Genomic DNA, 14,875 nt, shown 5'->3' with positions numbered 1-14,875 from the left:
GGAGGATAGTGTTATGTGTGGTGTGTGAGTTGCAGGGATGTTGAGAACAGCACAAACACCCAGTCCCCGATCCAAGGGAATTAATCATTTAAGGTTAAAATCTCCGACCCGGCCGGGAATCTAACCCAGGACACTCTGGACCACAGGCCAGCACGCTGACCATTTAGCCATGGAGCCGGACACACGTTTCGTAATCCCGTAAGATATCTCGGTGATCCTGAAAGAGGTTTCGCACCGTTTCAAAAGTTCAATTCCAGGCGAATACTGGGGTGGTGTTTAGGATTCAATAATAATAATAATAATAATAATAATAATAATAATAATAATAATAATTGTACCGGGCTGTACACCTCTACGCCGCACATTTAAATCTTGCGCCAATTAAAACTCCTCTACAGGAGAAACACTGAACTTGAAACTAGACCTATTTAAACTTTTCCTCTGAAGATGTCACTACCTTAATTTTGTGATTATGAAGTTGCCAGTACTGTGTGAATTTCAACTTGTTTTTGTTTTTCGTTCATCAAGAAATGTGGACATTCTCTCATAGAGGTCACTGCAAAAAACTATGATCATGCACCCTGGTGCGAGGTGAAAGAACCTTTTCTGAAAAGAAAATTGTATTCATAAGTTTGTTCCTTACTAAATTACGTTCATTCATTTTTGGGTGGGCAATATTGACCTTTTCTTTCCGCCAGTTTTAAATTCAGCCAATCCCTAATTTCTGTAATTAATTTTCAGCCTATCACAAGCTCTTCTTCGATTTTGAGTATAAACTTTGTATCCTCCAATAAAATTCTGTTAGTGTGTCTTGATTATTCATGAAAAGTCTCGAACTTTCCCCGAGGGTTTATAAACTGAGGATTTTCACGGCTCTTGGCCACTTGATCAACATCTAATTAAATGTGTGGACGTGAAGCAGGAGGCGGGTGGTGCCTCTTTCATAAGGCAGCAGGTCTTCAGCAAGGTAATGGCCGTTTAACATCTTATTTCTTGCTAGATCAGCAGTTTAACCCGCGGGAAAGGTCCGAAACTTTAATATGTAACCAAATTCTCTAAAATGTAAGTTCTGCCGGCTTATGTAAAAACCTTATAAAATCGGTAACTGTAATTCGGGGATAGAGAGTGATTTTCCCTCTCGAGCTCCCCTTCATTTTGGTTTCAGGTGACTACGTTTTGGTAACTGATTTTCTTCTCTTCCTTAATGTTTTAAATTTCTTTCTTATAGGGGTCACCTTCATAGTTTGGGAATAGCCCCTGTTTCATCGGCCTAGTGCCTGTTAGGATTTTTTAAGAAGCTAAATAGAGGACTGCAAATATTCGCCTCCTTTTATTTTGTATTCGGGCCATTTATTTAACTGTCATTTCTTTTACACGAAGGCCCTGTAGGTTGGGTACTAGATATCCCTGTTTCATTTTTCGTAAGTTGTGCCTTGTGGGCAAGTAATTGTAAGTTCTGGTATTGCCTGGAATAGGCTTGGAAAAACTGAGAGCGTGTCAGCTCTTTTCTAGTGTTGGAAAAGTGCCTCTAGGAGGCTTGATATTGTAAATTAGGGAGCAAGGGCTCCAGGTATTAGGGGTTTTCTGCCCTTTGAACAAATTGGTACTTTGTTAAAGTTGAGCTAGAAGCTAATTATTGTAACATTAGGGCTTGTAGCCTCGAGAGTGTTTACGTTTTGAAATCTTGGATCCTTCTGAGTCTTGGTTCTAAATTGCTATACAATTGTTATCTCACCTTATGAAAAGTTTTTAAGGCTGTTATTATTGATTCAGAAAATATAACCTTTGTTAAAATTTTAAATTAACTTTGACTCTGTAGTTAGACCCATTCATCCCGGCACCTTCTTTCACCTCTGCTTATCCACCAAACCACGGTAATAATAATAATTGTACCGGGCGGCACACCTCCACTCCGCTAATTTAAAATGTGCGCCAGTTGAAACTCCTCTGCTGGAGGAAGTCTGAACTTTATCTACGCTATTAATTCTCTACTTTCTCTGAAGATGTCACCACGTGGAAAATTTTGAGTTTTTGAACTGTGTCATTTTTGATGTGGTTTTGTTTCACTTGAAGTAAGAAGTGTGAACTTTCTCTTCTAGAGGACACTACTGAAGATCAACAATAGTGCAACCTAGTGCGGAGTCAAAGAACTATTTTGTTGGAGAAATTTTTATTTCAAATGTTTGGTCTTTGCTAAAAAAAATTTCAGTCTTTGGTTAAGTTGGCTGTATACCCCTCTCTTTCCCCTTGTTTTGCATTTAACCAATCCTGAATTTCTTTGAGTTATTTCCGACCAATCCGATGTATCTTCCCCCAACTTGGATATGTTTCTGTACCCGAGCCAATAAAAAGTTTGTGGGAGGGTGTTTTCATTCCCCTAACGCCTAGAACCTTCCGCGAGAGGATATAAACTGCTGATTTTAGGGTCTCCGGGCCACTTCTGTTCCAGCTTTCTGTGTATAAAGTACATAGCAGGAGGCGGGAAGCGCCTCTTTCCTCGGCAGCGGTCATCAATAAGGTAATGGCCGATTAATAAATTCTTTCTTTGCTAGCTCAGCAGTTTAACTCTCGGGGCGGGTGCGAAGCGTTCCTCCATGTAACCTTTTCCTAAAATGTAACGATCTTTTCTTCTATTCTCTTTTAAGCTGCATATTGGGATAGAGAGTGCTAACCCTCTCGAGCTCCCACTCACATTGTCTTGAGGTGAACTTATTTTCTCAACCTATTCTTCGTTAATGTAAAACAAATTGCTCTTTTCTAAAGTCACCTCGGTAGTATGGGATTAGCCCTTGCATTAGTGGCCTAGAGCCAGATTAGGTTTTTAAAAACAAGTGTATTAGGAGTGCAAGATCGCCTCCTCTCAAATTGTTATTTTAGAGGTCATGTAATTGCCCATTTTTATTTAATAGACCTCAGTAGGTTGGGTATTTTACCCCTGTGTCTATGTCCAGTGAGGACAACTTGACGGTGGAGTTTGGTTTAAATTTTGAGAGCGAGTGGCTCTTTTGAACATTGAGTGTTGTATGCCTCGTGGAGGCTTTTCTGTGTAATTTGGAGCAAGGGCTCCTAGGTATGAATGGGGTTTTTCTGCCCCTCTGTTAAAACTCGTGTTTGGGGTAAAACTGAGCTGATTGCCCAAGCAGTGTAAAATCAGGGCGCGAAGCCCAATTCCTGTAAATATTGTAACTACCCTTTTTGATTTGCTACTTTGTACCTGCCATGCTTGTTATTTCTTTGTTTTGAAAAGAAAATATAACCTTGTTAAATTTTAAATTAATTTTGCTTTCGTAGCTGGAAACCTATTCACACCCGCACCTTCTTTCACCTCTACCTACCACGGAAAACTCCGTAACAAGTGGTAGCAGAGCGTGGTTGAATGGGTCTCAATTTAGCCCCTTTTGACGGCTAAACATTGTTTGTTCCGAACTCTAACTATTTTCCCAGTTGCTGGAATTTTTTCAAAATTGTTCTGTCACCATGCCCGGCCCTCGCGATGTTCTCCATCTTAACTATTTGCGCAAGGAGGAGTTGATCTATGAATTGACTATTAGAAATGTACAATCTGGAGGCACGGTTGCAGTAGACACAAATAAGCTTAGAGAGTCCCTTGATTTGCCCATTTCCATCCCCAATTTGGGAGAGAAAGAAATTGACGACTCTCTTTCCACGATCACGGAGAATATTACTGGGCTAGCTTCTGTAGTTAGTTTTTTTGATGAAAATGACCCTTCTCCTAATCAAATTAAGCGTGTGCAAGCCAGGCTATATCACTTTTCAAATAGAGTTAACGATCTCTTGTCTCTAAAGTTGAATGACGTTCAGAAGAAGGGAGCTAGTACGCTGCTTGAAAATATGTCTGAATTATCTAGCAAGGTCACTCAATTGTTAACTGGGGAAGTTCCTCCCAAATCTGATCAACCCACCATAGTGAATGTAGGTAGTGAGGAAGAACCTCCTAAGGGAGAAGTAAATAGGATAACCGTAGCCGCTCAAACTATCACTGCCCCATTGGACAATGAATCTGAACGCCGTGCATCGTTGAGTAACATCCGTTCTGAATTAACTTCCTTGCCATTGAAACCTTTACCTACTATGTCACCTGGGTTTAGCAGCTTGCCTCATCCATTGGCAATGTTGCTCAGAGGTATCTCTAAGTTTTCCGTTAATACCACCAGTGATGTAATTTCTTTTTTAAGATTTCTTGTTGAATTTCAGGATCATGCCCTTGTGTTTTCTCTTTCTCCATGTCAAATTTTGCAAATTATCTATCCGTATGCTATTGGTATTCTCTCAGATAAAATCGTAAGAGCCATTGCCGAGCAATCATCTATTGAGGATTTCCATGCCCATTTGCTAGCTAACTTCATCCCGGCTAGGGCCAGGTCCTCCCTTATTCAGAAGTACTATTACCGTGTACAACGCTTGGATGAAAACTTGGCTGATTTCATTCAGGACATTAAGTTTTATACTAGGGTGTTTGCTCTTCATTTCCCTGAGGATCAGATTGTACAAGCTATTGTGGAAGGGATTTCACCACCCTACAGGTCATATTTGTGTTTCGCGGCGTGCCCGCAAACTTTCTCTGAACTTGAAGCATTGGCTGTCTCAGCGGAAGGAGTTAGGTACGCCGATTCTTTGCGTGTGGCAAAAGAACCCCCTCCTTCGTTTAGTAATACTCGGCCTCCACCTCGCCGACCAGTCACACCCCGTAAATGTTATGCTTGCGGGTCGTCTGACCATCTTCGCAATAAATGTCCATTGGTCAAAACTAGTAGGGCAAATAATGGAGCTGGTTCAGCACAAGGCTGTTTTAAATGTGGGGCTTTCTCACATATCGCCAAGAATTGTCCCAATTCGAATAGCACCCCCTCCTGCTCAACTTCTGGTGCAAATTCCACCTATGCCAATAACAAAAAGTGACTAGTGGCTTCGGCTGAGTCGACTAATCCATCTTCCCGAGACTCAGCCCCGGGTAAACTGGTTGTAAATTCAGGGAACGAGCAATTTTCAAATTCATCTTTTGAAGGTCCCAAAGAGTGTCTTAGGATTGCGGCGGATTCCCCCGCACCGGTCCCCTTTCTCAAAATTGAGTTAAATAACGAGCCTATAACAGCTCTCTTAGATTCAGGTAGTGTTTGTTCTATTATTTCGGCTGATTGGTATTCAAAATTGAAATCTGTTTGCAAGCTTCCTAACTATTGTTTGTCGGCGATCCAATACGTTGCGGCTAATTCCTCTCCATTAGAAATTCTCGGTTCCTTATATGTCAAAATTCGTATTTTTCAATTCACATGGAAAGTTAAATTGTTTGTGGCCAAGCACTTGTCTTGCCCCATTATATTGGGAGCGGACTTTATTTCTCACACTGGTCTTGTGCTCGATCTTCAGAGTAGGTCTTGCACTTTCAAATTTGCCTCTAATTGTAATATCCCTCTATTAAAGTGTAATTCTGCATCATGTTCTTCTATTTCGCCTACCCAGGATGAGATGTTGTTAGACCTTAGACATCTACCTGAGGAGCAGGCTGATAGTATTCGCAAATTGTGTCAGTCGTTTCCCGAAGTGTTCTCTGATACTCTTGGTGTTACTGACCTTATTGAATACAAAATTGAGGTCACGGATTCGATTCCTGTCCGTTTTCCACCTTATAGGCTATCTCCACCTAAAATGAAGGCTCTAAAAGAAATCATCGATCAGATGTTGAAGGACGGTATTATTAGGCCCTCTAAGTCAGCGTATTCTTCGCCTATTTTTTTAGTCCCGAAACCCCAAGGAGGCTTCAGGCCTGTCATTGATTACAGGGCTCTCAATCGGAAGGTGGTGTTACAATCTGTGCCCCTTCCCGACCTTCATTCTTGTTTTTCATGGTTTCGTAAGGCCAAGTTCTTTACTATCTTGGACTTGAATCAGGCCTATAATCAAATTCCCCTTGCCGAAGAGTCTAAACATCTTACAGCGTTTGCCACGGACTGGAATTTATACGAATACAACCGCGTGCCTTTCGGGCTCCCCACCGGAGCAGCTGTACTCACTAGGCTACTAGATAGGGTCTTCTCCGACATCAAATTTGAGTACTTATATCACTACTTGGATGATGTCGTCGTATTTTCAGAGACTTTTGAAGAACATCTAGATCATCTGCGAGAGGTTCTCGATCGCCTTCGTAAGGCTGGGTTAACTGTTAAGTTGTCCAAGGTTGCCTTTGCTAAGCCCTCTATGTCTTTCCTAGGGCATATTGTGTCACCTGATGGTGTAGCAGTCGATCATTCTAGAACACAGGCCATCCGTGATTTCAAACCTCCCAAGGACATTAAAGGTATCGCCAGGTTCATTGGTATGGTGAATTTCTTCAGGAAGTTTATTCCTAACTTCGCTAATAGAGCGGCGCCCTTAAACCTTCTTCGTAGGAAAGGCATCAAATTCGAGTGGGGACCTTCTCAACAAGCCGCTTTTGAAGACCTTAAATTAGCACTTTGTAATGCCCCTGTACTTGCTATGCCTGATTTCTCGAAGAAATTCATTGTCCAAACCGACGCATCGTCGTCAGCGGTAGCTGCAGTCCTTCTTCAAGAGACTGAACTAGGGAGGCGCCCCATCGCCTATGCGTCTAGGACATTGTCGGCTCAAGAAGCCAAGTATTCCATCTATGAGCTCGAAGGTTTGGCAGTCTTATTCGCCTTAGAGAAGTTCCGTCTCTATCTGGAACATGTCAAATTCGACCTGGAGACAGATAATCAAGCCTTAAGCTGGGTCTTAGGTAGGCCGCGTCGTACTGGTCGTATAGCCCGCTGGGCCATCCGTATTTCCGCCTTCCAGTTTGATGTTAGACATATCAGAGGTACCGAAAACGTTGTTGCTGATGGACTCAGCCGTATGTTTTCTAACGACGTCGAGACCCACGAACCGGTCGACAGTTCATCACCTTCCGAGTCCATACTATCTAAGGTTAATGCCATCCTAACAGATGCTCCCATGCTCTTTAGGGATATCGAGAAATACCAACGTGAAGATCCGACGCTGGCTCCGATAATGAAAACCCTTTCTTCTGGGGAACATATCGTCCCTTATGTTCTGAGGAATGGCGTTTTATGTTGCCCTTCGAGGCATGACAAGATGATGAAAGTTGTTGTTCCAGCGGTTCTTGTACCTATGATCTTCAAGTATTATCATGAGACCCCATTAGGAGGGCATCTTGGTATCTTTAAAACTCGTGAAAAGATTCGTGAAATGTTCATCTGGAAAGGTATGGACGGTGAAATCCGTGAACTAGTAAAGGCTTGTAAATCCTGTTTGCTTAGTAAACCGACCATGTCCACCAAGGTAGGCCTCTTGTCTTCTCAGCAAGCGTCGCGCCCCATGGAACGCCTGTACATTGATTATGTAGGACCCTTCCCCCAGTCAAAGGGTAATGCCAACAAATTCATCTTTGTATGTGTAGATGGTTTTACCAGATTTTCTTGGTTATTTCCGACTAAGCTGGCTACCGCTCAGTCTACCATTACCTGCTTAAATTCTATTTTTGCTTCTTTTGGTCCGTGCCAATATATTGTGTCTGATAATGCTAAGGCTTTTACATCTAATTTATTTCGTAAATTCTGTTTTGACATATCCATCTCTCATGTAACTACTTCTGCTTATTACCCTCAACCATCTCTGGCTGAACGGGTTAATCGTAATCTCAGGTCCGCACTTATTGCCTATCATCATGATGATCATTCCAGGTGGGACACGTCCCTGTATTGGTTAGCTTTTGCTTTAAATTCGGCGGTTCATGAATCACATAAGTTCACTCCAGCTTCCTTGATGTTCAAGTTTGTTCCCAACACGCCGCTCTCTAACCTTTGGTCTCTGAGTGACATTCTACCCGAGACAATAGATCCGGATAATATTAAAGATCTTTGGAAGAAGGCTAAAGCCAATCTTAAGGTATCTCATGAAAAGGTTAGGGAAAAGTATGATCGTGGACGGAGACCCACCACTTTGAAGGTAGGTGACCAGGTGATGGTCAAGAATTTTGTTCCCGCGGGCAAGCTTGCCCCCAGATTGCATTGGCCATGCATCATTCTCGATTTTCTTACGCCGGTTACATTGTTAGTAAGCAATCCAGCCACCGAGAGGATATTTAGGGTTCACCTGTCCCAGGTGAAACCGGTGTAAATTTTGTGTCATCTTGCTTCATATAATTTGATAGGAATATGAAGGTTATATTTTTTTTTTAGTTCCACTCTTAAGGCATTTATTTTATATGTAAGCATTTCTGTGAAACCTCCCCCGAGTTGTTAAACTGCCATCCTGCCCTTGCCACGGCCATTACCACGCTCCCGTCTCCTGCTCCACTACGCACAGTGGCTGGCTTAGATGAAATGCCATGGATATCTGCACGCCGCTGGCCCCTCAATCTCTCTACATGCCTGTGCCCTCAAAAGAAACATGACGGTACAACACAATTCTGCCGCCTAGCTTTAATGTTTCAGTGCCCCCGCAGCCGCGCGACGCTGTGCCGCGGCTGGGTTCGAGGACGGGCCCCCTCGGCCCCAGCGAGAACGACATGTGCACGGCGAGCCGGAGCTCTCCTCCCGGCCAAGGCTGATGTGCGGCGCACGACCTGCTACTTGCCCGCAGCCTGTATATGTTCACCGCGGGCGCGGCGTGTTTCAACACCTCTGCTCCCCTCATAGTGCGGGCGAGCGGTATCTCAGGGTACTTGAGGGGTCCGAGCGGCCTCCTTTGGACGCAAGCTGCAACGGCCGGTCCGGCCATCCAACTTCATCAACCTCAACTACATGGACAGTTACGATAAGCAATGACTACACTCGGGAATTCAACAGCAATATTTGGTGGACATTGCAAAATTATTCATCACTTTTAAGTATTAAAAGTTTATCCTCAGAATTCTACTTCTACAAACTTAAAAACTATTCTTCATCTGCAACAACAAAATTTTGAAACTAAATCAAACCAAATTAAGAAAATCTTATAAATTTTTTTGGCAATTAATCTCCATATCTACATCAAAACTTGGACCTTGTTTTCAAACAATTTCATGTGTCACCCCGGGAGGAACTTTTGGGGGGGGAGGTCTGTACCGGGCGGTACACCTCCACTCCGCTAATTTAAAATGTGCGCCAGTTGAAACTCCTCTGCTGGAGGAAGTCTGAACTTTATCTACGCTATTAATTCTCTACTTTCTCTGAAGATGTCACCACGTGGAAAATTTTGAGTTTTTGAACTGTGTCATTTTTGATGTGGTTTTGTTTCACTTGAAGTAAGAAGTGTGAACTTTCTCTTCTAGAGGACACTACTGAAGATCAACAATAGTGCAACCTAGTGCGGAGTCAAAGAACTATTTTGTTGGAGAAATTTTTATTTCAAATGTTTGGTCTTTGCTAAAAAAATTTTCAGTCTTTGGTTAAGTTGGCTGTATACCCCTCTCTTTCCCCTTGTTTTGCATTTAACCAATCCTGAATTTCTTTGAGTTATTTCCGACCAATCCGATGTATCTTCCCCCAACTTGGATATGTTTCTGTACCCGAGCCAATAAAAAGTTTGTGGGAGGGTGTTTTCATTCCCCTAACGCCTAGAACCTTCCGCGAGAGGATATAAACTGCTGATTTTAGGGTCTCCGGGCCACTTCTGTTCCAGCTTTCTGTGTATAAAGTACATAGCAGGAGGCGGGAAGCGCCTCTTTCCTCGGCAGCGGTCATCAATAAGGTAATGGCCGATTAATAAATTCTTTCTTTGCTAGCTCAGCAGTTTAACTCTCGGGGCGGGTGCGAAGCGTTCCTCCATGTAACCTTTTCCTAAAATGTAACGATCTTTTCTTCTATTCTCTTTTAAGCTGCATATTGGGATAGAGAGTGCTAACCCTCTCGAGCTCCCACTCACATTGTCTTGAGGTGAACTTATTTTCTCAACCTATTCTTCGTTAATGTAAAACAAATTGCTCTTTTCTAAAGTCACCTCGGTAGTATGGGATTAGCCCTTGCATTAGTGGCCTAGAGCCAGATTAGGTTTTTAAAAACAAGTGTATTAGGAGTGCAAGATCGCCTCCTCTCAAATTGTTATTTTAGAGGTCATGTAATTGCCCATTTTTATTTAATAGACCTCAGTAGGTTGGGTATTTTACCCCTGTGTCTATGTCCAGTGAGGACAACTTGACGGTGGAGTTTGGTTTAAATTTTGAGAGCGAGTGGCTCTTTTGAACATTGAGTGTTGTATGCCTCGTGGAGGCTTTTCTGTGTAATTTGGAGCAAGGGCTCCTAGGTATGAATGGGGTTTTTCTGCCCCTCTGTTAAAACTCGTGTTTGGGGTAAAACTGAGCTGATTGCCCAAGCAGTGTAAAATCAGGGCGCGAAGCCCAATTCCTGTAAATATTGTAACTACCCTTTTTGATTTGCTACTTTGTACCTGCCATGCTTGTTATTTCTTTGTTTTGAAAAGAAAATATAACCTTGTTAAATTTTAAATTAATTTTGCTTTCGTAGCTGGAGACCTATTCACACCCGCACCTTCTTTCACCTCTACCTACCACGGAAAACTCCGTAACAATAATAATAATAATAATAATAATAATAATAATAATAATAATAATAATAATAATAATAATTGGTACCGAGCTCGATAGCTGCAGTCGCTTAAGTGCGGCCAGTATCCAGTATTCGGGAGATAGTAGGTTCGAACGCCACTGTCGGCAGCTCTGAAAATGGTTTTCCGTGGTTTCCCATTTTCACACCAGGCAAATGCTGGGGCTGTACCTTAATTAAGGACACGGCCGATTCCTTCCCACTTCCAGCCCTTCCCTATCCCATCGTCGCCATAAGACATATCTGTGTCGGTGCGACGTAAAGCAAAAAAAAAAAAAAAAGGCCTTCGCTCGCTGGCAGGTATAATGTCTTCCAAATTCCGATTGTGGGTTCTTAGATGGCTGATGAAACCAATTCTACCGGGCGAGTTGGCCGTGCGTGTAGAGGCGCGCGGCTGTGAGCTTGCATCCGGGAGATAGTAGGTTCGAATCCCACTATCGGCAGCCCTGAAAATGGTTTTCCGTGGTTTCCCATTTTCACACCAGGCAAATGCTGGGGCTGTACCTTAATTAAGGCCACGGCCGCTTCCTTCCAACTCCTAGGCCTTTCCTATCCCATCGTCGCCATAAGACCTATCTGTGTCGGTGCGACGTAAAGCCCCTAGAAAAAAAAAAAAAAGAAACCAATTCTGGAAGCACAAGCCAGCTCTGCCGCACTGTTGACAGATCGAATCTGTTACCCAAAGTCCTCGGTTGTTGTAGAACCTGGTGATAATTTGTTCTGTAATTGTAATTTTCTTGTTCTTTTCTTTGATCACGCTTTCTCCGTCGCAGTTGTTCAAAATGTCTGCCCAGGAGGAACTGACACTGCAACAGGTGACCCTTTTTCCACACCCTCCATATTCATCTGATCTCTCACCATGCAGTTTTTCTCTTTTCCAGTTTGAGAGCAAAGCTATGTGGGCATAGATTTCATTTCGTCATTTCCACACGAGCAACCGTGCAGAATCTTTCTGCCAACATCTTCCAGCAGTGTTTCAGACAGTTAAATCAATGCTGGCAGACATGCGTAGTGGCCAATGGCGACTATTTTTTTCCAAGTTGCTTTACGTCGCACCGACTCAGATAGGTCTTATGGTGACGATGGAACAGGAACGGGCTAGGAGTGGAAAGGAAGCAGCCATGGCCTTAATTATGGTACAGCATTTGCCTGGTGTGAAAATGGAAAACCATGGTAAACAGGACTGCCCACAGTGGGGTTCGAACCCACTATCTCCCTAGTACAGGATAATGGCCGCACTTACTGCAGCTATCGAGCTTGGTAGCGACTATTTTGAGGGAGGATGTAGAGTTGTAAGTTTACGCCATGTTGCTTGCCTGCCTACACTCCAGGCTAGTGCCGCCCAAATGTCTGTACATCTAGCGCCAGGAATTAACTTGAGCGATTGGTCGTGGGCCACATGTACAATTTAACGATATAAAATGTAATATTTTATGAAATATCAAATTGATAAAAGCAGGTTTAACTGGGTGTAACAGCCCCGAAGAGCCTTGCCCTACCAAGCGACCGCTGCTCAACCCGAAGGCCTGTAGATTACGCCATAGGTGTAAAAACACTTGCAAAATTACTCGCCGAATGAGAAGTGTGGAAGTGGTGTAGTAAACTCAGTAAGGAGCTGACTTCTAGTGACGTAATTTATCATGCAGAAATAGATAGCTCGCTTTGCGACAGAAAAAGTGTAGTGGTTAGTGTGATTAGTTGCCACCCCTGGAGGCCCGGGTTCGATTCCTGGCTCTGCCACGTAATTTGAAAAGTGGTTCGAGGGCTGGAACGGGGTCCACTCAGCCTCGGGAGGTCATGAGTAGAGATGGGTTCGATTCCAACCTCTCGACCATCCTGGAAGTGATTTTCCGTTGTTTCCCACTCCTCCTCCAGGCAAATGCCGGCATGGTACCTAACTTAAGGCCATGGCCTCTTTCTTCCCTCTTCCTTATCTATCCCTTCCAATTTTCCCATGCCCCTACAAGGCCCCTGTTCAACATAGCAGGTGAGGCCGCCTGGGCGCGGTACTGGTCATTCTCTCCAGTTGTATTCCCCGACCCAATGTCTCACGCTCCAGGACACTGCCCTTGAGGCGGTAGAGGTGGGATCCCTCGCGGACTCCGAGGGACAAACCAACCGTGGCGGGTAAAGAGATTAAGAAAAAAAGAAATATTTATTTAAATTCAGTCTTAATTCCGTCTACTTAAATTTTAACTACTGATTTTATTTGAGAATGTAAGCACAATGTGGCTAAGTGTTAGAGAAGAACAAGGCGATAATAAATACATTAAATAAATATCTTATAGATAGGATTAAAGCTATAGAAAACATGGATTTTTGTACGTTCACTTAACAACATTAATGTGGCTTGTTCTAACAATTATTCTTTCAGAGGCGTGCAGAAAATGCTCCATGACGAGCCTGTAGTGCGAAGAGAAGTTCACCTTCCAGTTGTTGACACGTAGCTGGTGAGTAAGCTTATTTGTTTTTGCACGCATCGACGCAACTGGAACATCATGTTTGAACTTGATATGTTTGCTTTATCCTGGATATGTTATCTGTCTTGCCCTACGTATATTAGTGTCACTGTTCTCAGAGGTTCACATCAATCGATTTAAAACCTAACTTTGTATATTCACACAACACACACGGTAGCGTCGGGAAATGAAACAAGCTTGTATTTTTTAATATAAACCGAAAACCATTTTTGGTGAGATATTGTATTTACAGTATCAATTTTGGCCTGGGCTAGAACAAGTTTCTTATGTTCTTCCATCTACCTCATTCTGATCTTTGGCTTTCTTTTTTCAATTTTAACTACAATTACAACACACGTTTCATTGAATGTGTATACCACAGGATGTTTAGCATTGAGAACATACAATGTATGGTGTGAAATATATATTTACAGCTGTTGAGTTAGAGTATCATATTAACCTAGAGCCTCCGTGGCTCAGGCGGCACCGCGCCGGCCGCTCATCGCTGGATTCCGTGGTTCAAATCCCAGTCACTTCATGTGAGATTTGTGCTGGACAGGTTTTTCTCTCCGGGTACTCCGGTTTTCTTTGTCATCTTTCATTCCTATTGCAAGCTGTCCACTTCATGGCCGTATCGATGAGTTTAATCAACAAATTAATCTAAAAAGCCACCTAATCGATACTTTATTTCTTTTGCCTTTGGCAAATTTAAAAATACATTAACAAACACAGTACATGTTTCGACCACTTAGTGGTCATCTTCAGCTGTATATAAAAAATCTTAGATGATAACATTTAAAAGCAAGCACATTGGATCTTATAACTATATCCCATGGGAATCCAAAAACTATTGTTCTAGATGCTTTAAATGAATTGGAAGATTGGGGGGGGGGGGGTGTTGGGGGAAAGGAGATTTATGTGAATGATACTTAAATTACAGTATCGTTTACAATTGTGTTTAAAAAACTTAAATGATGAAAAACATATTTAAAATATTTAAAAGCGTCTATGGTAAAATTCTTTTTGATAAAATTAGGTGGCGTGATTAAAAGTTCGTGTTTGTAACAATCGTCAGGCATTTGTGAGAAAATAATAACTTAATTAAAATTCGCGTCTATGGTGCTGTTAAACACTTTGTTTTTAATAAACACACTTAAAATATTCCAAAGTGTCTATGGTAAGGCACTTATTCAAAAACATTTGAGCTTGAATGAAAGTTTATGTCAGATGCACCAGTCTTCAGGTATTTATTGTTTATATTTGATAACTTCCTTGAGTGATATTCTTGTGGTTAAAAGGCCGTGTTGACTGTTTAACTTCCGAGAATTGCTCTTCGGAATGTGATAAAATATTTTATGTTAGTTTGTTAATGTATTTTTAAGTTTGCCAAAGGCAAAAGAAATAAAGTATCGATTAGGTGGCTTTTTAGATTAATTTGTTGATCTTTCATTCCAGCAACACACTCTAATATAATTTCATTCATCTGTCAGTCCGTAATCGTTGCTCCAGACGAGTGCGACAGGCTTCGGCAACCTCTCCGCTAGATGGGGCTTCATTCATCCATTCCTGACCCGGTCGAATGACTGGAAACAGGCTGAGGATTTTCATTTCCATATCAAGCACCTTAATTAAGGGCACGGTCGCTTCCTTCCCACTTCTATCCCTTTCCTGTCCCATCGTCGCCATAAGACCTATGTGTGTCGCTGCGACGTAAAGCAGATTGTAAAATAATAATGATAATTTCATTGAACAAGAAGCCTGGTGCGAAGTGGTCTGAGGACAGAAGGAAACAGCATAGTGAAAGGATGAAAGAATATTGGAAGGAGCAGAAGA

The 14,875-nt window shown here is 42.4% G+C and overlaps 1 protein-coding gene across 2 annotated transcripts in view; it reads left to right on the top strand.

The window, feature by feature from the left end:
- Positions 1–14,875, top strand: part of tim (timeless) — a 275,654-nt gene that overhangs the window by 17,958 nt on the left and 242,821 nt on the right. For both annotated transcript variants that reach the window (XM_067151261.2, XM_068228504.1), the window contains exon 2: positions 12,958–13,033. The gene's annotated coding sequence lies outside the window, so the exon portion shown is untranslated. The remainder of the gene's footprint in view (positions 1–12,957; positions 13,034–14,875) is intronic.

This window comes from Anabrus simplex, chromosome 7, assembly GCF_040414725.1.
Source record: "Anabrus simplex isolate iqAnaSimp1 chromosome 7, ASM4041472v1, whole genome shotgun sequence".
Classification (NCBI taxonomy): Eukaryota; Metazoa; Arthropoda; class Insecta; order Orthoptera; family Tettigoniidae; genus Anabrus; species Anabrus simplex.
This window is presented reverse-complemented; position numbering and strand designations above follow the sequence as displayed.